Source organism: Budorcas taxicolor, unplaced genomic scaffold, assembly GCF_023091745.1.
Source record: "Budorcas taxicolor isolate Tak-1 unplaced genomic scaffold, Takin1.1 scaffold597, whole genome shotgun sequence".
Classification (NCBI taxonomy): Eukaryota; Metazoa; Chordata; class Mammalia; order Artiodactyla; family Bovidae; genus Budorcas; species Budorcas taxicolor.
In genome coordinates this window covers 783-24,429 of record NW_026292660.1, presented here as the reverse complement: position 1 = coordinate 24,429, position 23,647 = coordinate 783, and the positions used below count along the sequence as shown (strand labels likewise).

At 44.6% G+C, this 23,647-nt stretch overlaps 1 non-coding gene across 1 annotated transcript; it reads left to right on the top strand.

Annotated features, from left to right (window-relative positions):
* The first annotated feature begins 2,431 nt into the window (after positions 1–2,431).
* TRNAG-CCC (transfer RNA glycine (anticodon CCC)) lies at positions 2,432–2,504 on the top strand. The gene has a single exon. It is a non-coding gene; the product is annotated as a tRNA-Gly (tRNA).
* Positions 2,505–23,647: the final 21,143 nt, after the last annotated feature.

Below are 23,647 nucleotides of genomic sequence, written 5' to 3'. Positions count from 1 at the left end.
CGCTGACCAGCACCAACTCGTGCATGAGTCACCAGGGAAGTGAATCCTCCTGCCTCAGTCAAACCTTCAGGTGACTGCAATCCAGGCTGACATCATTTTTTTTTAATTGGAGGATAATTGCTTTACAATATTGTGTTGGTTTCTGCCCTACATCAAAATGAATCAGCCATAGGCGTATATATATGTACATATGTCTCCTACATCTTGAACCTCCCCTGGCTAACATCTTGGCGGCATGAGCCCAAACCTCCAGCCAAGCTGCTCCCAAACTCTGACCCATAGGCACTAAGTGAGATAATAAGTGTTTCCTGTTGTTTTAAGCCACAAAATTTGAGAGTAATGTGTTATGCAGCAATCAGTCAGTTCAGTTCAGTCGCTCAGTCGTGTCCGATTCTTTGCGACCCCATGGACTGCAGCACGCCAGGACTCCCTGTCCATCACCACCTCCCAGAGCCTACTCAAACTCATGTTCATTGCATCCACGATGCCATCCAACCATCTCATATTCTGTCATCCCCTTCTCCTCCCACCTTCAATCTTTCCCAGCATCAGGGTCTTTCCAAATGAATCAGCTCTTTGCATCAGTTGGCCAAAGTATTGGAGTTTCAGCTTCAGCATCAGTCCTTCTAATGAATATTCAGGACTGATTTCCTTTAGGATTGACTGGTTGGATCTCCTTGCAGTTCAAGTGACTCTCAAGAGTCTTCAACAACACAGTTCAAAAGCATCAATTCTTCTGCGCTCAGCTTTCTTTATAGTCCAACTCTCCCATCCATACATGACTACTGGAAAAACCATAGCCTCGACTAGACGGACATTTGTTGGTAAAGCAATATCTCTGCTTTTTAATATGCTGTCTTGGTTGGTCATAGCTTTTCTTCCAAGGAGTAAGCATCTTTTAATTTCATGGCTGCAGTCACCATCTGCAGTGATTTTGGAGCCCCCCAAAATAAACTCTGTCACTGTTTCCATTGTTTCCCCATCTATTTGCCATGAAATGATGGGACCAGATGCCATGATCTTAGTTTTCTGAATGTTGAGCTTTAAGCCAACTTTTTCACTCTCCTCTTTCACTTTCATCAAAAGGCTCTTTAGTTCTTCTTTACTTTCTGCCGTAAGGATGGTGTCATCTGTATATCTGAGGTTATTGATATTTCTCCGTGCAGTCTTGATTCCAGCTGGTGTTTCATCCAGCCCAGCGTTTCTCATGACATACTCTGCATATAAGTTACATAAGCTGGGTGACAATATACAGCCTTGACGTACTCCTTTTCCTATTTGGAACCAGTCTGTTGTTCCATGTCCAGTTCTAACTGTTGCTTCCTGACCTGCATGTAGATTTCTCAAGAGGCAGGTCAGGTGGTCTGGTATTCTCATCTCTTTAAGAATTTCCCACAGTTTGTGGTGATCCACAGAGTCAAAGGCTTTGCCATAGTCACTAAAGCAGAAATAGATATTTTTCTGGAACACTCTTGCTTTTTCGATAATCCAGCACATATTGGCAATTTGATCTGTGGTTCCTCTGCCTCTTTTAAATCTAGCTTGAACATCTGAAAGTTCACGGTTCACATATTGCTGAAGCCTGGCTTGAAGAATTTTGAAAATTACTTTACTAGCGTGTGAGATGAGTGCAATTGTGTGGCAGTATGAGCATTCTTTGGCATTGCCTTTCTTTGGGATTGGAATGAAAACTGACCTTTTCCAGTCCTGTGGCCACTGCTGAGTTTTCCAAATTTGCTGACATATTGAGTGCAGCCACTTTCACAGCATCATCTTTTAGGATTTGAAATGCAGCAATACGGCTAACTAATACAGTCTTTTTGTGGATCTACAATAAAAAATTCTTTACAACAAAAATTCGCTGTATTGGCTTGTGTGTAAATACTCACTATTTACTCACTGCTACCTTGCGTAGTTGGTAGGTTCTCGTCCACATTCTAGGGACAGCCTGTGCCCAGGGATTAGCAATTGCTCCATTGAAACCATAGGGCTTCCCTGGTGGCTCCAATGAGAAAGAATCTGCCTACAATGCTGGAGACCCAGATTCAATCACTGGGTTGAGACGACCCCCTGGAGAAGGGAATGGCTACCCACTCCAGTATTCTTGGCTGTAAAATCCCATGGGCAGAGGAGCCTGGTGGGTTATGGTCCATAAGGTCACAAAGAGTCAGACATGACTGAGCAACTGAGCATGCAATCCCAATAAATTAACTTTACATTGAAAACATTTGCATTAATACATGGATAAAGCACTTTTTGCAATTCTTTCACATACATTCAGGATTAATAGGGTTTGTTTACTGAACAAATATTTATTGACTTTCTACTATGTGTTAAGAGTTAGAAAACATACAGAAAGGAGTCAGAAATTATTCTTGCCATCAAGGAATTTATAATCTAGTGGGAGCATTATAACATGTATATAGGGACTTCCCTGATGGTCTAGTGGCTAAGACTTAGCGCTCCCAATGCAGGGGGCCCAGGTTCAATCCCTGGTCAGGGAACTAGATCCCACATGCCACAACTAAGAGTAGCAACTAAAGATCCTGCATGCCACAACTAAAACACATATTGGCCAAATAGATAAATATAGATAATTTTTAAAACGTGTATATAAATAACTAAAATACCATGTGGAAACTTCTAAAACCCTAACACTTGGAAATGAGCACTGGCCTTCTCCTGCTACTACTAAGTCACTTCAGTTGTGTCCGACTCTTCACGACCCCATGGACTCCAGCCTACCAGGCTCCTCCACCCATGGGATTTTCCAGGCAAGAGTACTGGAGTGGGGTGCCATTGCCTTCTCTGGGCCTTCTCCTGAGTGTTGCACTAAAAGCTTTAAGTGGATAATCTTCTCTTCTTGGATGTGATATCTATAAGGCAGGGTGGGTGGGGGTTGTCTTTAACTCTAACACCTGTGATGGTACTTGGCACACAGTAAATATTTCTTTAGTGAATCTCACTGAGTCCTCACAGCCATATGAAAAAAGCAGAGTAGTAGAGTAGTTATTAGAGCCAGACATCCTGGAACGAGAAGTCAAGTGGGCCTTAGGAAGCATCACTACAAACAAAGGTAGTAGAGGTGATGGAAATCCAGCTGAGCTACTTCAAATCCTAAAAGATGATGCTGTGAAAGTGCTGCACTCAATATGCAAGCAAATTTGGAAAACGCAGCAGTGGCCACAGGACTGGAAAAGGTCAGTTTTCGTTCCAATCTCAAAGAAAGGCAATGCCACAGAATGTTCAAACTACCACACAATTGCACTCATCTCACACGCTAGTAAAGTAATGCTCAAAATTCTCCAAGCGAGGCTTCAATAGCACATGAACCAAGAACTTCCAGATGTTCAAATTGGATTTAGAAAAGGCAGAGAAACCAGAGATCAATTTTCCGCCATTTGTTGGATCATTAAAAACAGCAAGAGAGTTTCAGAAAAAATCTACTTCTGCTTTATTGACTACACCAAAGCCTTTGACTGTGTGGATCACAACAAATTGTGGAAAATTCTTGAAGAGAAGGGAATACCAGGCCATCTTTTCCTGACTCCTAAGTAATCTGTATGCAGGTCAAGAAGGAACAGAACCAGACATGGAACAACAGACTGGTTCCAAATTGGAAAAAGAGTATATCAAGGCTGTATATTGTCACTCTGCTTATTTAACTTATATGCAGAGTACAACATGTGAAATGCTGAGTTAGATGAATCACAAGCTGGAATCAAGTTTGCTGGAAGAAATATCAATAACCTCAGATATGCAGATGATACCATCCTTATGCCAGAAAGCAAAGAGGAACTAAAGAGCCTCTTGATGAAAGTGAAAGAGAAGAGTGAAAAAGCTGACTTAAAACTCAACATTCAGAAAACTAAGATCATGGCATCTGGTCCCATCACTTCATGGCAAATAGATGGGGAAACAATGGAAACAGTGACAGACTTTATTTTGGGGGGCTCCAAAATCACTGCAAATGGTGACTGCAGCGATGAAATTAAAAGACACTTGCTCCTTGGAAGAAAGGTTATAACCAACCTAGACAGCATATTAAAAAGTAGAGATATTACTTTACCAACAAATGTCCATCTAGTCAAAGCTATGATTTTTCCAGTAGTCAAGAATGGATGTGAAAGTTGCACCATAAAGAAAACTGAGCGCTAAAGAATTGATGCTGTTGAACTGTGCTGTCGAAGATTTTTGAGAGTCCCTTGGACTGCATGGAGATCCAACCAGTCAATCCTAAAGGAAATCAGTCCTGAATATTCCTTGCAAGGATTGATACTGAAGCTGAAACTCCAATACTTTGGCCACCTGATGTGAAGAATTGACTCATTGGAGAAGACCCTGATGCTGGGAAAGATTGAAGGCATGAGGAGAAGGGGATGACAGGGGATGAGATAGTTGGATGGCATGACCGACTCAATGGACATGAGTCTGAGCAAGCTCCAGGAGCTGGTGATGGACAGGGAGTCCTGGCGTGCTGCGGTCCATGGGGTCACAAAGAGTCGGACACAACTGAGCGACTGAACTGAACTGGGAGTAGTTTTGGCATAGAATCCTAAATTTGGATCTGGGCTCCATTACGTGCAGGGGAGTGATCTTGGAGAAGTTACTGGCCCTCTCCATTACTCCATGACTCAGTTTCTTGACACAAAGAGTGAGGGCCATCAGATTGTGCTAAGTCACTTCAGTCATAGCTGACTCTTTGCAATACTATGGGCTGTAACCTACCAGGCTCCTCTGTCCATGGGATTCTCCAAGCAAGAATACTGGAGTGGGTTGCTGAGCCCTCCTTCAGGGAATCTTCCCAACCCAGGGATGGAACCCATGTCTCTTAAGTCTCCTGCACTGGAAGGCAGGGTCTTTACCACTAGCACCACCTGGGAAGCCTGAGGATCATCACAGGCATCTAGTTATATTACCTAATCATGCTATCTCACAGAGTTCCTGAGGCTCACAAGAGATGATTCGTGTCAAATATTTAGAACAGTGCCTGACACATAATAAGTGCTCAAATGTTAGCCCCTGTTAGAATCACTATGATGATGCCCATTTTACAAAGAAATGGAGGCTTAGAGATGTTAAGCAAGCATAGGTACATGTTTTTAACTGTATCACTCTACTATTTCCATAAAAGGTGTTAAGGGATGGTAGACCAAGATTGCTGCTAAGTCGCTTCAGTCGTGTCCGACTCTTAGCGACCCCATGGACTGCAGCCCACCAGGCTCCCCCGCCCATGGGATTTTCCAGGCAAGAACACTGGAGTGGGTTGCCATTTCCTTCTCCAATGCATGAAAGTGAAAAGTGAACGTGAAGTCACTCAGTCATGTCTGACTCTTAGCGAAACCATGGAGTGCGGGGCACCAGGCTCCTCCTCCCATGGGATTTTCCAGGCAAGAGCACTGGAGTGGGTGCCATCGCCTTCTCCGGGACCAAGATTAGTGTCACGATATTTTCTTGTAAAGTAAAAAGGTAAAAGAAAGTGAGGGGTTAAGGCTCCAAGCTTCCACAGCAAGGGGCGCAGGTTTGATCCCTAGTCCAGAAACTAAGATCCCACATCCTATGCGGTTCAGACTGGGGGTGGGGGTGGGGAGGAGAGTGAATTCTCATCTAAAGAGGAGATGATCAAGTTAATGGAGCAACTCTTCTGAAAACAATCTGTTCTAAACGAAGGTCAACTGGATTCTGGCCACAAGTTACTTTTGCTATTATGACCTCCCTTCTCAGGCAGCTGGTTGTTTCAGAGAAGACCCCTGGGGTTGGGGAGTGGGAGCCAAGGCTGCAGAACTCACCAGGCGGTTCGCAGCACAGCTGAGAAACACCAGGGAGAGCAGAATTGCTAATCACGCTGTCTGCTGATGTAAACTCTATTTGGATCCGATAATGTTTTTAAATAACCTCAAACACAATTAGCACTCTGAGGAGGAGGGGCTGGTTGAATGACTAGAGAAATATCATTCAGATGGTTCATTAACTAATTACAGCGCTCCACACACAGTGTCTGGGAGGCAGGGGGCTGTGAGCTGAGTCACAGGGCTGAGTTAGGGACCACAATTCAGCACACTCTTCTGGCACTAGCATCAGGAGGTGACTTTTTTTTTTTTTAATTTGGCTGTGCTGGGTCTTACTTGCACGTGGGATCTTTAGCTGTGGCATTCGGGATCTAGTTCCCTGCCCGGGCATTGATCCTCAGCCCCCGCACTGGAAGCACAGAGTCCCAACTACTAGACTACCAGGCAATTCCCAGGAGATAGCATTCTTAATTGACAAAGAGGGACTCTTCCTTTCTTGCTAGCTATTTCCCTAGCATCATTGGGAAGCTGGTAGGGGAGGCCTGGAAATACTTCCATGCCAGGGCTACAGGGCTTCAAAAGCTCTGTTCCTCTCCATGCTAACTCCTTGCTCTCACAACCAAAGTCAGACTCTCAGAGAGCTTAGACAGGGCAGGCCGGTGTTGGGTCACTCTTTCGGTTAATGAATCTGTTGTCTCCTCTGTCTTGAGCACTGGGTGGAAGAATGTATCCTGGGGAGAAGAGGGCACCTGCTGTTCTACTGCAATCTTGCAGCCCGAAAAACTTGAATTCTCCCTGCATGGGACAGAGGCGTCCATGCAGAGTCAGGGCTGGTTGTATTGCCGCCATGGAGAGGTTAAAAAAATAGTTTGAAGTTGTAGGAAGTGTTTGCAAAGCACGTAGGAATGCCCGCAACTTAGGACAGGCCCCTGATTTTTCCCCCTTCGACTGGGCTGGATCTTTGTTGCCCATGCAGGATCTTTAGAGTTTCCCCAGCGGCTCAGCAGTAAAGCATTCACCTGCAATAACGGAGATGCAGGGGATGTGCGTTCAATCCCTGGGTCAGGAAGATACTCCTGGCGAAGGAAAAGGCCACCTATGCCAGTATTCTTGTCTGGAAAATTTCATGGATAGGGGAGTCTGGTGGGCTACAGCCCATGGGGTGGCAAAGAGTCAGACACATCTGAAGCGACTGAGGTGCATGCATGCAAGATCTTTAGTTGCAGCATGTGGATTCTAGTTCTCGGACCAGGGACCGAACCCAGGACCCCTGCGTTGGGAGTGCGGAGTGTTAACCACTAGACCACAAGGGAAGTCCCTGAGCAGGCCACTCTTTGAATCTTGGTTTTCTGAGCTGCAAGGGAGTTAGCATAATAATCTCCTTCAAAGAGTCATCGGATCAAATCACGAAAGGATGTAGAGATTTTAGCATGGTGCTTGGCAAGAAGCCAGGACTCCGTCAGTTCTCCTTTATGTCATTTGATCACACGCACGCTGTTACTCACATCCTTCAGAGGAGAGCAGATTCAGACCTCGGCTCCTTCCCCCAGGCATGCTCCTCCAGCATTCAGTCAGCATTCAGACTCTCGACGTTTGGCCAGCCTTCTGATGGAGCTGAAGACTGACTACTCACAACTCTTTTTCTGAATTTTTTAAAGAAATCAGTGTCAGTAGCACACTATTAGAATTGGCAACCTCCTCCCCCAGCTTTGTTTTGAAAACAGCCTTCTTTTAGAGGAATATAATTAAGCCTAGCTGGCTATATGACCCTATTTTTCTATTTTCCTCCAAAGAGGAGGCCAGATATTTCTGGGGCCAAATACAGGATTAACATTTCTTAGCCTAGTAAACACACCCATCTGGATGCAGCGTGGGGAGCATTAGCGCTCCAAACGTTTCCTGTAATCAGCTTGAAAGATCCAGGCCACAAGCTTGGAAATTGAATTCTAGAAGTGATTTTCCCATCGTGGAAGCTATTTCAATTACGGCTTCTGCAGATGAAACTCAGATAAGCCGCAAACACAAGCCTTGCACACTTATGTAATGTGTCTGTACAATGGGAACCTTGTGCCGCACAAGGAAGAGGCCACCTGGAGGCTCAGAACACAGGTGCCAGCCAGGGCCACCTGCCTGCTCGGAGCGGCCGCGGCGAGCCAGGTGTCAGGTGAGACTCTGAGCAACCGCAGGTGACCGGAATCCAGGCCCCATCCTTAAATCCTGGCAGTGAAAAGAAGACGAGATTCACTGCAGGAAGTTGGCAGGGCGGTTGACTCTGGTGCCCTGAAAGCAGTAGCTCAGCTTGGAGTTGAGGGTGTGACATCTGAACTGAATTCCCAAGGGAAGGGAGGGCATGGCAGGCGGAGGGAAGAGCAAACCAGGACCCAGAGCTATGAAATGCGTGTGTGTGCCCGTGTCTCCAGGCTGCCCCGGGTTCGAGTGGGAGTGGCAGGAGACTAGCTTTGCCCTTCACCATCATTTTTAGCCTCAGAAAGTCCTTTAGGAACTGCCCCAGGAGCTTATCTCCAAGACACCAGACTTCTAGGGCATGAGATTCAGAGCTCCATGAGCCCTCCCAAGAAATGCAGAGGCCACGCTGTTGCATTTCCAAGCTGGATCTCTGGAGGGCCTGATCTCTAGAGTGCTGGGTCTCCAGAGGACCATGGGGCCTGAGCATTAGTATCAGAGTCCGTGGGTGCAACAGTGGCCAGTCCATGGAGGCTGAGGCACCAGAGCCCAGGTGGAAATTCTAGGATACAGCCGTCAGTCTGGGAAGGCCTCAGCTATAGATGGCAGGAATAAGATTCAGGGCAGTTTCAGAGGTCATTAGGCAGGTGGCCCTTGGGCGATCTGGGAGCAGAGGCCACTTTGCCCAGCGATCCTTCAGTGAAGAAGACTCGAAAGAAGACAGAGGCAGGCTCATGGGGTGGGAGCCTTGCAGTTGTTCACTTTTTGTGTGCTACACAATTTGGGTGAGGAATGCTTTGTAAGGGGATTCCCATGTGGCTCAGTGGTAAAGAATCCACCTACCAATGTAGGAGACTCAAGAGACTCGGGTTCAATCCCTGGATTGGGAAGATCCCCTGGAGAAGGGAATGGTGACTCATGCCAGTATTCTTGCCTGGAAATTCCACAGACAGAGGAGCCTGGCAGGTTATAGTCCATGGGGTTGCAAAAGTCAGACACGACTGAGCAACTGAACCTATGAAATTTGTGACACCTGGCTAACATCAGCTCATCGTGGGAAGCCCACAGTAGGAGTTCAGAGGGAAGCAGATAGACCTGAGTTCAAGTCCTAATCTTGCAGTTTGCTGTGGGCCTTGAATTAGAGTTTCACGAAGTGCCGGATTGCTAGGTGTTAAAATGGGGATTAGGGAGTCCACAGGTTATTGTGAGTGTCAAATGAAGTGTTAGTGGAAGATCTGGCATCATGGTGAGTATTGGATGGTAATGGGTTTTATCCAGGTGTCCCTGGATAAAAGTTTGCAGCCAGTAGCTAATCTTGCATTATTTAGGGTACTGAAAGACAGTGTTACCCTTCAGTTTTGAGGCCTCCTTACTGTCATCCTCATGGCAGTGGGGTCGGCTCATCTATAATCACATGCTAAGGAAACAAAATTGAGGGGTTCCTGAAGGGCCTCCCACTGGCCTCTCCTCTTTCCTGCTTCCACTGAGACTCTTCTGATTGCCTTCTCCATGCAAAGCTGCCAGAAAAGAGTGCATGCAGCGAGAAGTGATGCAACTTGAAATTTCATTCACTGTCATAAGAGAACTTGCTGGGCTTGAACCTTTTCACTGCCCTTCTCAGTATCAAAATCCAAGAGGCAAAGATTTTATGAGAGAAATAATGTAGATTCAAAGTTGAAAAAAAAAAAAAAATCTAGGACACTGAAACTGAGTTGCTTTTCTGCTCCTGGCCTCAGTTTCCTAGTCTGTAATGGAGAGATCATAGTAATAGCTTCCTCTTAGGGTTACTGTCGGAGAAGGCAATGGCAACCCACTCCAGTACACTTGCCTGGAGAATCCCAGGGACAGGGGAGCCTGGTGGGCTGCCGTCTATGGGGTCGCACAGAGTTGGACACTGAAGCAACTCAGCAGCAGCAGCAGCAGCAGCAGCAACAGCAGCAGCAGCAGGGTTACTGTGGAGAGTAAATGAAAGTATTGAAAAACGCTTGGTGCAGGGACTTCCCTGGTGGTCCAGTGGTTAAGATTTCATCTTCCAATGAAGGGGCTGCAGGTTCAATCCCTGGTCAGGGAGCTAAGATCCCATATGCCTCGTGGCCAAAAAACCAAAACATAAAACAGAAGCAATACTATAAAAAATTCAACAAATATTATTAAAAATGGTCCACATAGAGAGGGAGCGGGAAATGCTTGGTGCAATGCCTGGCAGAGAGGAAGCACCTCACATATGTTAATGATAGTCATCATAGCCATTCTACTCCCAGACATGATGTAGGGTCTCTTTCCAGAAATACTCTGTGCTTCCAAGAAAATGTATCTACGTACACATCCACACAGAGAGATGTTACACGTAATGCTCTGCAGCATGCTTGTGTTCACTTAATAAGCTTGGGCATGTTTCCATATTCAAGCATATTGATTTCCCACATTCTTTTTAAATAACTGGGCACTATTTCATTGAATAGGTACCATAATTTATATGACCAAAGGAGAGCATTTAAACTATAATGCTTGAATTATAGTTCAAGAGACACAAGAGACATGGGTTCGGAACCCTGGGTCAGGAAGATTGCCTGGAACTGGGGGACTTCCCTGGAGGTCCAGAGGTTAAGACTCAGCGTTCTCAATGTAAGGCATGCCAGTTTGATCCCTAGTCAGAGAATTAAGATCACACTAGCCAAAAACTAAATTAATAAATAAAATAACCTATTTTGAAGCTCTCTGTAAAATTTTTTTAATTGAAAAAAATTTTAAGTAAAATATATAATTACAAACTTGTCCAGAGTTTCTATATTTGAATATACATGAAAACAACCATTTGAATAATTCAAACATCCTCTACAACATTTACAAAATCTTACAGTTTTGACCCACATTGTGTACCCAGAGTGGTACAGAGAGACAAACTGGAACCTCAGGTCAAGAGTGCTGTAGACTGGTCTGGACATGCCTAATGGGGCCGCTTAAACACTGTGAAGTTGCTATATTTATTCCAGGTTAATTGGGAACAGAATCAAGATTAAAAGAAGTGTAATAGCTGTTTGTTTACACTTTTAACGACAATGTAAAAGGACCAGTGGTTTTAGTGTTATTTTTCCATTTGGCTTCCTGGCACCTCGAAATTCAATCAATGTCCTGCTGTTCAGAGGTATTTTGAAGTGTGCCAAGTCTTAATTGAAGTGGAAGTGCCTGAAACCATAGTTAATACTGTGAGCAACAGGGAGTCGAATTTATGGAGGTAAACTGTTGCTAGCTCTGCATTTCAACTCCTCCTTGGCTCCTGGGGTCCATTTAAATTCTGAGAGTAGACTGGATGGTCGGGAGCTGGGCTGAGCCAGAGCAGCAGCTCTGCTGATTCTGCTGAGCTTCGGGTTACCTTGGAGTATAAGAAAAGAGTCTGCCACGGGGCCCAGGGCGGACCTCGGCCTGACGTGTGAAGCCTACTGAACGCCCTGGGCACTGCACTGAGAGCTGGAGAGGCAGTGGACTGAAGAACGAGACTGGCTCCCTGTCCTGGGAGACTCCAGTCTGCGTGTATGCTAAGTCGCTTCAGTCGTGTCCAACTCTGTGTGACCCTATGGACTGCAGACCACCAGGCTTCTCTGTCCGTGGGATTTTCCAGGCAAGAGTACTGGAGCCGGTTGCCATTTCCTACTCCAGGCAATCTTCCTGACCCCGTGTTCGAACCCATGTGTCTTGTGTCTCTTGCATTGACAGGCAGATTCTTTGCCACTGTGCTACCTGGGAAGCCCTGGAACCAATATTGTACCAGTTGATTCAAGGCAGAATCATCAATGAGTGCTAAAACCACTGGTAAAATAATGTTGGGGGAAAGGATATTTACATCCACTCAAATGATCACATCATGAATTACTTAATAATTACAAACAGTGAGAAGTGTCTTTCCAAAGGAGAAATCTGGTGGACATCTTCACCAGTTATCTTCTTCAGTCTTCTTTAATGTGGCCAGTAATGGGTCAAATCAACACCAGGTAGCTTCTAATGGGATATGTTGAGGACACAGCATCACCTATGAGGAATTCCTACCAAAAATATTCAACCTGAATATAACTATGAGAAAATAATGAAATAAATCCAAATTGAGGGCCTGAACATTTTAAAAGTATCAATGTAATTGAAGAAGAAATAGAATTGTGACAAATTTGTACTTGAAAGCAGAAGTGAATGGGAAAGACTCAGCCTAGCTCAAACTACCCCTTAACTTAAAGGAGTAGAGATTGGATGAGGGGAGAGGAAACATATGGATAGAGAAACCTGGGGGTGGGCAATGCGCTAATTCTTAGGTGGGGTGGTAAGTATTCACTTTATTATCCTTGACACTTGTCATATATATTACATTCTTTAGTATATGTTACATATGACATCATATTTTAAAATGGCACTTTGGTGATGACCTAGAGGGGTAGGATGAGGGGGTGGGAGGGAAGCTCTTAGAAAGGTGGGATATATGTATACATACAGGTGATTCATGCTGTTATACAGCAGAAAGTAACACAACACTGTAAAGTAATTACACTCCAATTTAAAAAAATTTTTTTCTTAAGTGGAGAAGCAGTAAAAAATGTTCAACTTAAAAAAAAAAAAAAAAGGCATTTTAGTTAGGGCAAGTCCTGAAGTCCCAAATTCTACTTTTGGCCTATTTTCTCTAATGAGTGAAAGTGAAAGTGAAGTCGTGTCCAACTCTGCAACCCCATGGACTGTAGCCTACCAGGCTCCTCTGTCCATGGAATTTTCAGGCAAGAATACTAGAGCGGGTTGCCATTCCCTTCTCCAGGGGATCTTCCCCACCCAAGGATCGAACACGGGTCTCCCACATTGCAGGCAGACGCTTTACCATCTGAGCCACCGGGGAAGCACTTCTCTAGCTAGACCTAGTCCCCAAACAGAAGGCAATGGCCGGTAAGTGAGAGGCCGAGGAATCACTGACTGCTCCAAACCCCATGGCAGAGAAAGGAGGTAAGGTGGGCTGCATGGGTACTGCCCCTCTTGTCCGTGTTGGTTGGACCCTGAGGCCCGCTTACAGGTTCTGAAGTCTAGTTCTTACCCCAGAACTTAGATTTGAGTGTCAGACTTTGCAATCGTGATAAGAGGAAAAGTCAGCTTTCACGCAGATCCATCATCAGGGAGAAATACAGCCAGTGGCAAGAGCGAGGGAGCCAAGTGCAGAGCTGGTGCAGGTCTGGAGGAGAAAGGGGAAGGGAGGAGAGGTGGTTTGGTCATGTGCTCTTGGGCAGAGAGCAGGCCTGCCCTTTCCTACTCCTGCTATCGTTTCACAGGAAGGGACAGAGGCAAGAGCCACACTCCACCCGAGGTCCCTTTAACTGAGTAACTGTCCACTGGCAGGTGTGGCCCATCTTGAGTTCCAGAGAAACTCCTCTTGACCTTGGTGGAATCAGGCGTAGGGCCAGAGGAGGACAGCAAGGACACTGAATTCCTTCTCTTGGAGGACAGTCCACTCCAAAGAGAGTGGACTTATAATATTTTACAAGTGAAATTGACAGAGTTCTGGAGGCTTCATAAATGTTACATGGCTTCCTTTCCCTTCTCCTCCAGGAGCACACAGTCCCCTCTGTCCAAGCCTTTCAGATGGTGAGAAGTATTGTCACCCTTGCTCCCCAATGGGTCAGCCGGCGGGGACAGAGCTCCCTCTGCTGGCTCACACGCTGGAGACTTCCAGATGTTGAACTGAATCCTTCCTATGTGACATCAACTGCAAATAATTGTCATCATAACAATCTGTAACAACTTTTTTATTATCTAGTACAAGTATCTATTGCTGTAGAAGAATACTCTAATATAAAGTATAGCAAGGACTCTGGAATCAGTTCAGAACCTGTAACAGTGACCTATGTCTTAATTTCTGAGCCTCAGTTTTCTCATCTGTACAATGGGTATAATGATACTGGATTAGGATCCAGTTAGCAAAACAGAAATTACATTAGTTGGTTTAACAAAGAGAAGTTGGGGGAACTTGTTACACATGTTGGAGGACTAAAAAAGACAAAAATAGGTATTTTGAAGCTACAGAAAATAAGCACAAGCGGCAGCTACCATTCCTTTGGTGGAGAGAAGAGGTTGGGGTTTTCGGAACTGCCTCAGTCATCTATTGCTACTCAACAAATCGCCTCAAAGCTTAGAGACTTCACATTGGTTGGTTGGCTGGACAGATCTTCTGTGGGTCTCACCCGGGCTCACTTGTGCTGCAATCTTTTGCTGGAATGCAGGCTGAGACATGCTGAGGGGTTGGCCTGTCTCTCTCTCTCTGTCTGTTCATCCTCAGGGAAGGCTGACTTGCTATAGTCCACAGGGTCGCAGAGTCCAACACGACTGAGCAACGGAACAGCATATTGGTGATGGTGGCAGCACCAGCCCAAAAAAATGAGGCCCAAAGCGCAAGTTCTGATCCATCCTCCTGTTAATTGATATCCCACCGACCATAGCAGATCACTTGGCCTAGCCCGAGTTATGGTGGAGGGGACTCCACGAGGGCACTGACCTCACGAGGTTATCATCCATCAAGGGTCACTGGTGTAACAGTTGATCACAAGGACCTATGGGATCTCCAGCTACTGCTCAGAACCTTGGAGGAGGGCCCTCATGGAGCTGGCATGTAGACAGCTGAAAAGTGGGTACTACCCAGCCATGCTGGGAATGTGGAAAGAAGTTGGAAATTGGAACCATCTGCTGTTCCCAGCAAGCAAATAGGAAGAAGTCCCTTCTGCCTTCCACACTCCCCCCTTGTGGCCCTTTTTTGGCCAGCTGTGAGAGAAGAGCTGGAGCTTGCAGGCTCCCAGCCCTGGCGTGGATCACAGAGCCAGGGCGGAAGGTGGGCACTGAAACAGTTCCTCCCTTCCCTGGCAGGTGTGGTGAAGACGGGCACTGTCTGCACAGCCCAGATGAAATGTTCGATTATGAGTAACTATTTTTAAGATGCATTTTGGCCACGAGGCACGTGGGATCTTAGTTCCCCATTGTTGTTGTTCAGTCGCTAAGTCATGTTTGACGCTTTGTGACCCCATAGACTTCAGCATGCCAGGCTTTCCTGTCCTTCACCATCTCCCTCAGTTTGCTCAAACTCATGTCCACTGAGTCAGAGATACCATCCAACCATCTCTTCCTCTGTGGCCACCTTCTCCTCCTGCCTTCAATCTTTCCCAGCATCAGGGTCTTTTCCAATAAGTCGGTTCTTCACATCAGGTGGTGAAAATATTGGAGCTTCAGCATCATTCCTTCCAATGAATAGTCATTGACTGATTTGATCTCCTTGCTCTCCAAGGGACTCTCAAGAGTCTTCTCCAGCATCACAATTCGAAAGCATCAATTCTGATGCTCAGCCTTCTTTATGGTCCAACTTTCACATCCATACCAGGGATCAAACCCATGCCCCCTGCATTGGAAGGCGAAGTCTCAACCACTGGACTGCCAGAGAAGTCCTGGAGATAACTATTTTTATGTTTTTAATTCTTTTTCCATCTTTCTTGAGCACAATTGCTAAACTCTCACTGTACTAAACTGCACTGTGCGAAACTCTCACTGTACTAAGTACCACACAGTGAGATAAAATTTAGAGACAGCTGGTTTTTGTTTTATCACAGTTTTGTGGCCCTCATCCATAAATGCCATGACATTTATCATCTCAAGTTTCCCAGGTGGCTCTAGTGGTCAAGAATCGGCCTGCCAGTGCAGAAGGTACAAGAGACATGGGTTCAATCCCCGAGTCAGGAAGATCCCCTAGAGAAGGGCATGGCAACTCACTCGAGTATTCTTGCCTGGAAAATTCCGTGGACAGAGGAGCCTGGCGGGCTACAGCCCACGAGGCCGTGGAGAGATGGACATGACTGAGCAAAACACAGGCTATTTATCATCTCAGGCCAGAGTGTGTCAGGAACCAGGACTGTTATAGCAGTTCACAGAGCATCTGAGTGGATTTTTCAAACATGTAAGACACTGGTCTTGAGAACTACACTTTTCAGTTGCAAAAGCAGGGTTTATTAAGAGAGGAAAGATTTCCTGAGGTCTCAGAGACCAAGAGCCTGGAGGACTCAGAATACAGAGCTCATACCAAAAGGCACAGAGAGGAACGGAAGCCATGAGGTCTCTGAAATAGTTTTCTTGTTTTGTTTTTTTCCTGCTCCAAAGAGATGGTAGTGACAAACTACAGGAGAGAAAGAATCAGAGGGGCTTAAATGGATCTGATATGTGGGGCTGCAGGAGAGGCCCTGTAGTCTGGCCTTACCAGGAGTCATAAGGGTTTCCACAAATGGCCATGGGAATGTCAAGGATAGATTTACTTATTCTGTCTCAAAAAGCCAGGAACAGCCTCATATCTGCAAGACACAGACAACACTCAAACTGGGAAACTGAAATGAATCAGGGATCTATTTACGAAAGTGTGGGCAGGGTTTAGTAACAGCCACAAGGAGGAGTTGCTACAGTAGCCTAGTACTAATAATAACTGGGTGCTATCAACTACCACTTTTAGGCCTGACGGAGCAAGAAGGAGGACCAGTTACTACAACCTGGTGAGCTGTATGTTGAAGACTGCTGGTTATGTTTTAGGGGACATGACCAGCTGAGGGTAGCAACCCAGTGGGTAGAAAGTTGTGGGAATAAATACTGTCTTTTCTTTCTTTCAACCTCTTAATACAAGGGTTGCTAGATTACATGGGAAATACCTATGCTAAAATATTGCTGAAATTCAAATTTAACTGGGTGTCTTGTATTTTATCTGGCAAGACTAGCCAGTACTCCCCATTGGCTGAACCAAGACAGAAGCCAGAGCCCAGGACAAGCTATTGATGCAATCATGGGTCCCTTTGGGTTTTATTTTGTAGTCAATAGGGATAGTGGTAGATTTTCAGGAAAAGGATAAATATTAAGTAATACTTTACTTAATATTCACAGCAACACTACTTGTGAGAGTATAGTGAATGTGTTAGTCACTCAGTGTGTCCCCTCTTTGCAACCCTATGGACTGTAGCCTGCCAGGTTCTGCTGCCCACGGAATTCTCCAGGCAAGAATACTGAAGTAGGTAGCCATTCCCTTCTCTAGGGGATCTTCCCAACCCAGGGATCGAACCAGGGTCTCCAGTATTGCAGGCAGATTCCCAACCATCTGAGATACCAAGAAAGCCTATGGTGGTGAAGTCGCTCAGTCATGTCTGACTCTTTGCAACCCCGTGGACTGTAACCTACTAGGCTTCTCCGTCCATGGGATTCTCCAGGCAAGAATACTGGAGTGGGTTGCCATTTCCTTCTCCAGGGGATCTTCCCGACCCAGGGATCGAGCCCAGGTCTCCCGCATTGGAGGCAGACGCTTTAACCTCTGAGCCACCAGGGAAGCCCCCCCAAGTGATAGCATAAAATGCACATTAATGAAAGAATGAATAAACTGCAATGGTCACAAAGTGGAATGTAACACAGCAGCGAAAATAAACTGAAGACACAAACAACAACATGGATTTTTTTTTGGTTGTTAACCATCTCAGTTTATTGGTATCTGGATTTTTTTATAAAAACATCTTAAATAAAAACAGCTAAACAAAAAAATAAAGTATATTTAACTTATGTAGGGTACATGTCTTAAATTTAATGTACATATTATTTCTTTTATATACATATTGTCTTATGTTGATATCCTAACCAATCCTGAATAATCATTGGAAGGACTGTTGCTGAAGCTGAGACTCTAATACTTTGGCCACCAGATGAGAAGAGCCGACTCATTGGAAAAGACCCTGAGGCTGGGAAATAATTGAAGGCAAAAGGAGAAGAGGGCACCGGAGGATGAAATAGTTAGATGGCATCACTGACTCAATGGACATGAATTTGAGCAAACTCTGGGGGACAGTGGAGGACAAAGAAGCCTGGCATGCTACAGTTCATGGGGTCACAAACAGTCAGACAAAACTAGACAATGGAACAATAAGAAGTGTTTTTAAAAATTGCATTTATTTATTAATTTTGGCCGTGCTGGGTCTCTTGCGTGGGCTTTTCTCCAGTTGCAGAGAGCGGGGGCTACCCTCTAGCTGGGGTGCGTGGGCTTCTCACCACGGCGGCTCCTCCGGTGGGGAGCACGGGCTCTAGGGCTCTTGGCTTCAGAAGCTGTGGCTTGTGGGCTCAGTAGCTGCAGCTCCTGGACTCCAGAGCACAGGCTCAGTAGTTGTGGCGCACAGGTTTAGCTGCTCCAAGGCATGTGGGATCTTCTCAGATCAGGGATTGAACCCGTTTCTTCTGCATTGGCAGATGGATTCCTAAGCACTGAGCCACAGGGAAGCCCAACAATTATTTTTAACACAATTATTATATTCCAGATTCATTCTCAACCTCTATGTATCACTAAGTAGGAAGTTTTGTGTTACCATACAGTTTATTGTCAGTAGAATAATTTTCTTTACATGATTGCCTCTTGTGCATTTTTAGCATATTTTTGTGATGGTATAATTATTATGTAGTCAAGTAACTATGACAATAGATGGGGAAACAGTGGAAATAGTGACAGATTTTATTTTGGGGGGGCTCCAAAATCACTGCAGATGGTGACCACGGCCATGAGATTAAAAGATGCGTACTTCTTAGAAGATAAGTTATGACCAACCAAGAGAGCATATTGAAAAGCAGAGATATTACTTTGTCAACAAAGGTCCGTCTAGCACAGATGTGTATAACGGACTTTTGGACTCAGAGGGAGAGGGAGAGGGTGGGATGATTTGGGAGAATGGCATTGTAACATGTATACTATCATGTAAGAATCGAATCGCCAGTCTATGTCCGACGCAGGATACAGCATGCTTGGGGCTGGTGCACGGTGATGACCCAGAGGGATGTTATGGGGAGGGAGGTGGGAGGGGGGTTCATGTTTGGGAACGCATGTACACCCGTGGTGGATTCATGTCAATGTATGGCAAAACCAATACAGTATTGTAAAGTAAAATAAAGTAAAAAAAAAAAAAAAAAAAAAAAAGGTCCGTCTAGTCAAGGCTATGGTTTTTCCAGTAATCATGTATGGATGTGAGAGTTGGACTATAAAGAAAGCTGAGCACCCAAGAACTGATGCTTTTGAACTGTGGTGTTGGAGAAGACTCTTGAGAGTCCCTTGGACTGCAAGGAGATCCAAGTCATCCATCCTAAAGATCAGTCCTGGTTGTTCATTGGAAGGACTGATGTTGAAGCTGAAACTCCAATACTTTGGCCACCTGATGTGAAGAGCTGACTCATTTGAAAAGACCCTGATGCTGGGAGGGACTAGGGGCAGGAGGAGAAGGGGACGACAGAGGATGAGATGGCTGGATGGCATCACCGACTCGATGGACATGAGTTTGGTTAAACTCCGGGAGTTTGTGATGGACAGGGAGGCCTGGCATGGTGCAGTCCATGGGGTTGCAAAGAGTCAGACATGACTGAGCGACTGAACTGAACTATTAAAAAATCAAGCTATAAAGTAGTTCTATTATATCCCCAAATCTCCACAAACTCTCCTGTAGTCAACTCCTCCTCCAGCCCTCGACCTCTGGCAACCACTTACCTGTCTTCCATTCCTACGGTTTTGTCTTTTTCAGAATTTCATATAAATGGAGTCACACAGCATGTAGACTTTGGAACCTGGCTTCTTTTGAATGAAAGAATAAAGCGTAATGCATTTGAGATTCATTCCTGTTGTCGCATGCAAATTTCATTCCTTTTCATTGTTAAGTGGGATTCCACTGTACAAATAGTGTGTCAGTTTATTCAGAAGTTTAAGGACATTTAGGATATATATCAATCAGGACTGATAAGTGTCAATCCCCAGAAAAGCAGATCCAGTAAGATACACATGCGTGTGTGTGTGTGTGTGTGTACACATCTCTCTCTCTTGCTCAGTTGTATGTGACTCTTTGTGACTCTGTGGACTGTAGCCCACTAGGGTCCTCTGTCCATGGAATTCTCCAGGCAAGCATACTGGAATGGGTTGCCATTCTCTTCTCCAGGGCATCTTCCTGACCCAGGAATTGAACCTAGGTCTCCCACATCGAAGGCAGACTGATTACCATATGGGCCACTAGGGAAGCCTGTATACACACATATCTATGTATATGTATTTATACATATAATACATGCATATATACATCTATAGATGCATATATATATCTATGCCTATCTATATCATCTGTATCAATATCTGTATCTGTGTTTATCAAGAAAAAGAATTCATTCTGAGAAATTAGTTCATATGAGTGTGAGACAAGTCCAAAATCTGAAGAGTAGGCCAGCAGTCTGGAGACACAGGCAGGACTTTTATGCTACATTTTCAAGGCAGAATTTCTTCTTCTCTGGGAAACGTCAGTGATGCTCTTTAGACCTTCAAATGATTTAATGAGGCCCACCTGCATTATTGAAAATAATCTCCTTTACTTAGTAAACTGTAAATGATAGTCACATGTACAAAAATATCCCCATAGCAGCATCTGGACTAATGCATGGCCAAACAACTGGGCGCTGCTGTCTAACCGAGTTGGCATAAAATTGTCACAAGATATGCCCAGTGTTTGGTGACTATGAACACAGCTCTATAAACATTCCTGATAAAGGTTTTGTGTGGGTATAAACTTTCATTTCACTTGAGTAAATAAATCAGAGTGGGATAGCTGGATCATATAGTAATTTTTATGTTTAATTTTATAAGTAACTGCCAGATTGTTTTCCAAAGTGATTAGAGGTGAGAAATTAAGGTAGAGTCTCTTAACTGATGATTGTGTTCAAGTTAGGGTCCTGATCTAACAGACCTGAGATGGGGGAGTTGAAGGACTATACGAAAGAGCATCATGTTAAGAACTCTGGAGAACCTAACAGACCCTGGTCCCCACTGTCACAGACCACAGACTTGAGGACCCTTTTCATCAGATCAGAGGTTGGTGACTTTTTGAAATTGTTTCTAAATGACTTTGCACGCAGCAGAGGCTGAGATTGCTATGGGCTGGTTTTTCAACGTGTCTATGTTCCTCATTTGTCTGATTTTAATTTAGATCAGCCTTTTGCTACATGTTTTAGTTGCTTGATTTTACAAAAAGTAAAGGCCTTTCATCATTTACAGCACCCTATTAGGTCTAAGGCTTAGCATTGGGGAGGGGAAGGTTAATTTTTCCATTGGTGCAACCATGTTGATGCTGTATTTTCTTTGTAGATGAATTCTAATTTTTATCAGCTCTATCTACGTAGTTTTTAAAATATCAATGTGTATACACACATATCTATGTATACACATTTATACGTATAATACATGCATATATACATCTATAGATGTATATCTATAGATGTATAGATGTTTCCCGGCTTGTCAGGAAACCAGAAATTCTGGAACCTCTTCCATTTCCTCTTCCCAGAATCATCCATTTTCAGTATTTACTCCCTATCTTTAAATAGCTTGACTATATTTCCATTTCCCGTTCCTCAGTTTTAGGTATTATCTATTGACTTCGGCCATAAAAGATAAGAATTTATCTTTCACCCCTCATCTACCATACAAACACATATTTTGCTGTAATATAATTTTGGTTAAATCAATTTTCAGTGTCTTTATTATTATGACCATGTAAATGTTATGCACAGCTGAGCCAAACAATACAATTACTTCTCCTCTCCAATGTAACTTCCTTTTCATGGAGTTGGGAAATGTCTTATTTTTCTGTTCACTTGGTTTTTCATGTACTTATTTACATTATCTCCCAATTCTGTCTCAGTTGTTTGCTCTCCTTTCAGTAAGAGTAAACAAACTAGGTATTAATTACATTCCATCTTCTTGAAAAAATCTCTCTCAGACTCTTTTTAAAAGACTGCAGTAAAATTGACACAGCAAAGCTTACGCCGGATGCCATTTTTAAGTGTACAGCTCAGCGGCATTAAGCACAGTCATTTTAGACAACCATCAGCTCCATCCATTGCTGCCACATTCTCATCATCTCAAACTGAGACTCCGTGCCCATTAAACACCAGCGTCCTCCCCAAACCCCCAGCCCTCACCCTTCTGCCTGCTCTCTGAATTCAACTATTCTAGGCCCCTCCTGTAAGTGGAACCATACAACATTTGCCCTTTGTGACTGGCTTATTCCACTTAGCAGGATGCCTTTAAGGCTCATCCATGTTGTAGCATGTGTCGGAATCGCCTTCCTTTTTAAAGCTGAATAATAATTTCATTGCACGTATAGGCCACATTTTGTTCACGCATCCATCCATCAGTGGGCACGTGTGTTGCCTCCACCTTTCGGCTGTTGTAATGCTGCTATGAACACGGGTGTATGGTTTCTCTTTGAGATCCTACTTTTAATTTCTCGGGGGTATATATTCAAAAGTGGAGTTCTTGACTCATGGTAATTCTGTTTTTAATTCTGAGGAACTGCCATACTGTTTTCCACAGTGGCTGCACCATTTTACAATCCCATTGACAGGGCCCAAGGGTCCCAATTTCTGCTCATCGTCACCAACACTTATTATTTACTTTTTCTGGCATTTTCCATAGTATCCATCCAAGTGGGTTTCGGGTAGGAGCCTTTCCTCTTGACTGATCTTTTAAGGTTGTTTCTTTGATTTTTGTCATGTGTTTTTGTCCTCTCATATTCTCAGCCCTCCTTCCTTACCCTCCCTAGGGGACACTTTCTCTCACCTCAGACCTCAGTTACACCTACAGATTTTTTACTCGGGGAGCTAGGCTGGGTCCCTGAGCTCTCGACTTCCATATCCATTTGAATGCTGGGCAGCTTTAAATATATGTGCAATCACTGAGAGCAAAACCAAACGCATTTTCCCTAAAACCCGCTCTTCCTGTGTTTCTGACTCAGTGAAAGAATTCACCATCTGGGAAGACAGGCAAGCCATTAACACGTGGAGTTAGCTTGTTTTTTTTTTTTTTTTTACCCTTCTCCCACCTTACTGCCATCCTGTTATCTTGTATCCATAACATTGTCTTTTTCATTGCTACTGCCTCAGTTCAGTTCAGTTCAGTCGCTCAGTCGTGTCTGACTCTTTGCGACCCCACGAATCGCAGCACGCCAGGCCTCCCTCTCCATCACCATCTCCCGGAGTTCACTCAGACTCACGTCCATCGAGTCAGTGATGCCATCCAGCCATCTCATCCTCTCTCGTCCCCTTCTCCTCCTGCCCCCAATCCCTCCCAGCATCAGAGTCTTTTCCAATGAGTCAACTCTTTGCATGAGGTGGCCGAAGTACTGGAGTTTCAGCTTTAGCATCATTCCTTCCAAAGAAATCCCAGGGATGATCTCCTTCAGAATGGACTGGTTAGATCTCCTTGCAGTCCAAGGGACTCTCAAGAGTCTTCTCCAACACCACAGCTCAAAAGCATCAATTCTTCGGCACTCAGCCTTCTTCACAGTCCAGCTCTCACACCCATACATGACCACTGGGAAAACCTAAATCTACTCATTGTAACTCCTTTTCTTTTACTTGTTGAAATTTAGCCCAGAAGCTCAGCCTGAAATCTTTCATCCCTGTGATAATCTAGACACCTGCTTGAGTCTTCCTGCTCCAGTATAGGCCTGATACTACTCCTCTACTTAAAACCTTGGAACATATGTGGAAGAGAACCCTGGTGGTGCAGTGGTAAAGACACAAGAGACCCAATCCCTGGGTCAGAAAGATCTCCTGGAGTAAGAAATAGCAACTTACTC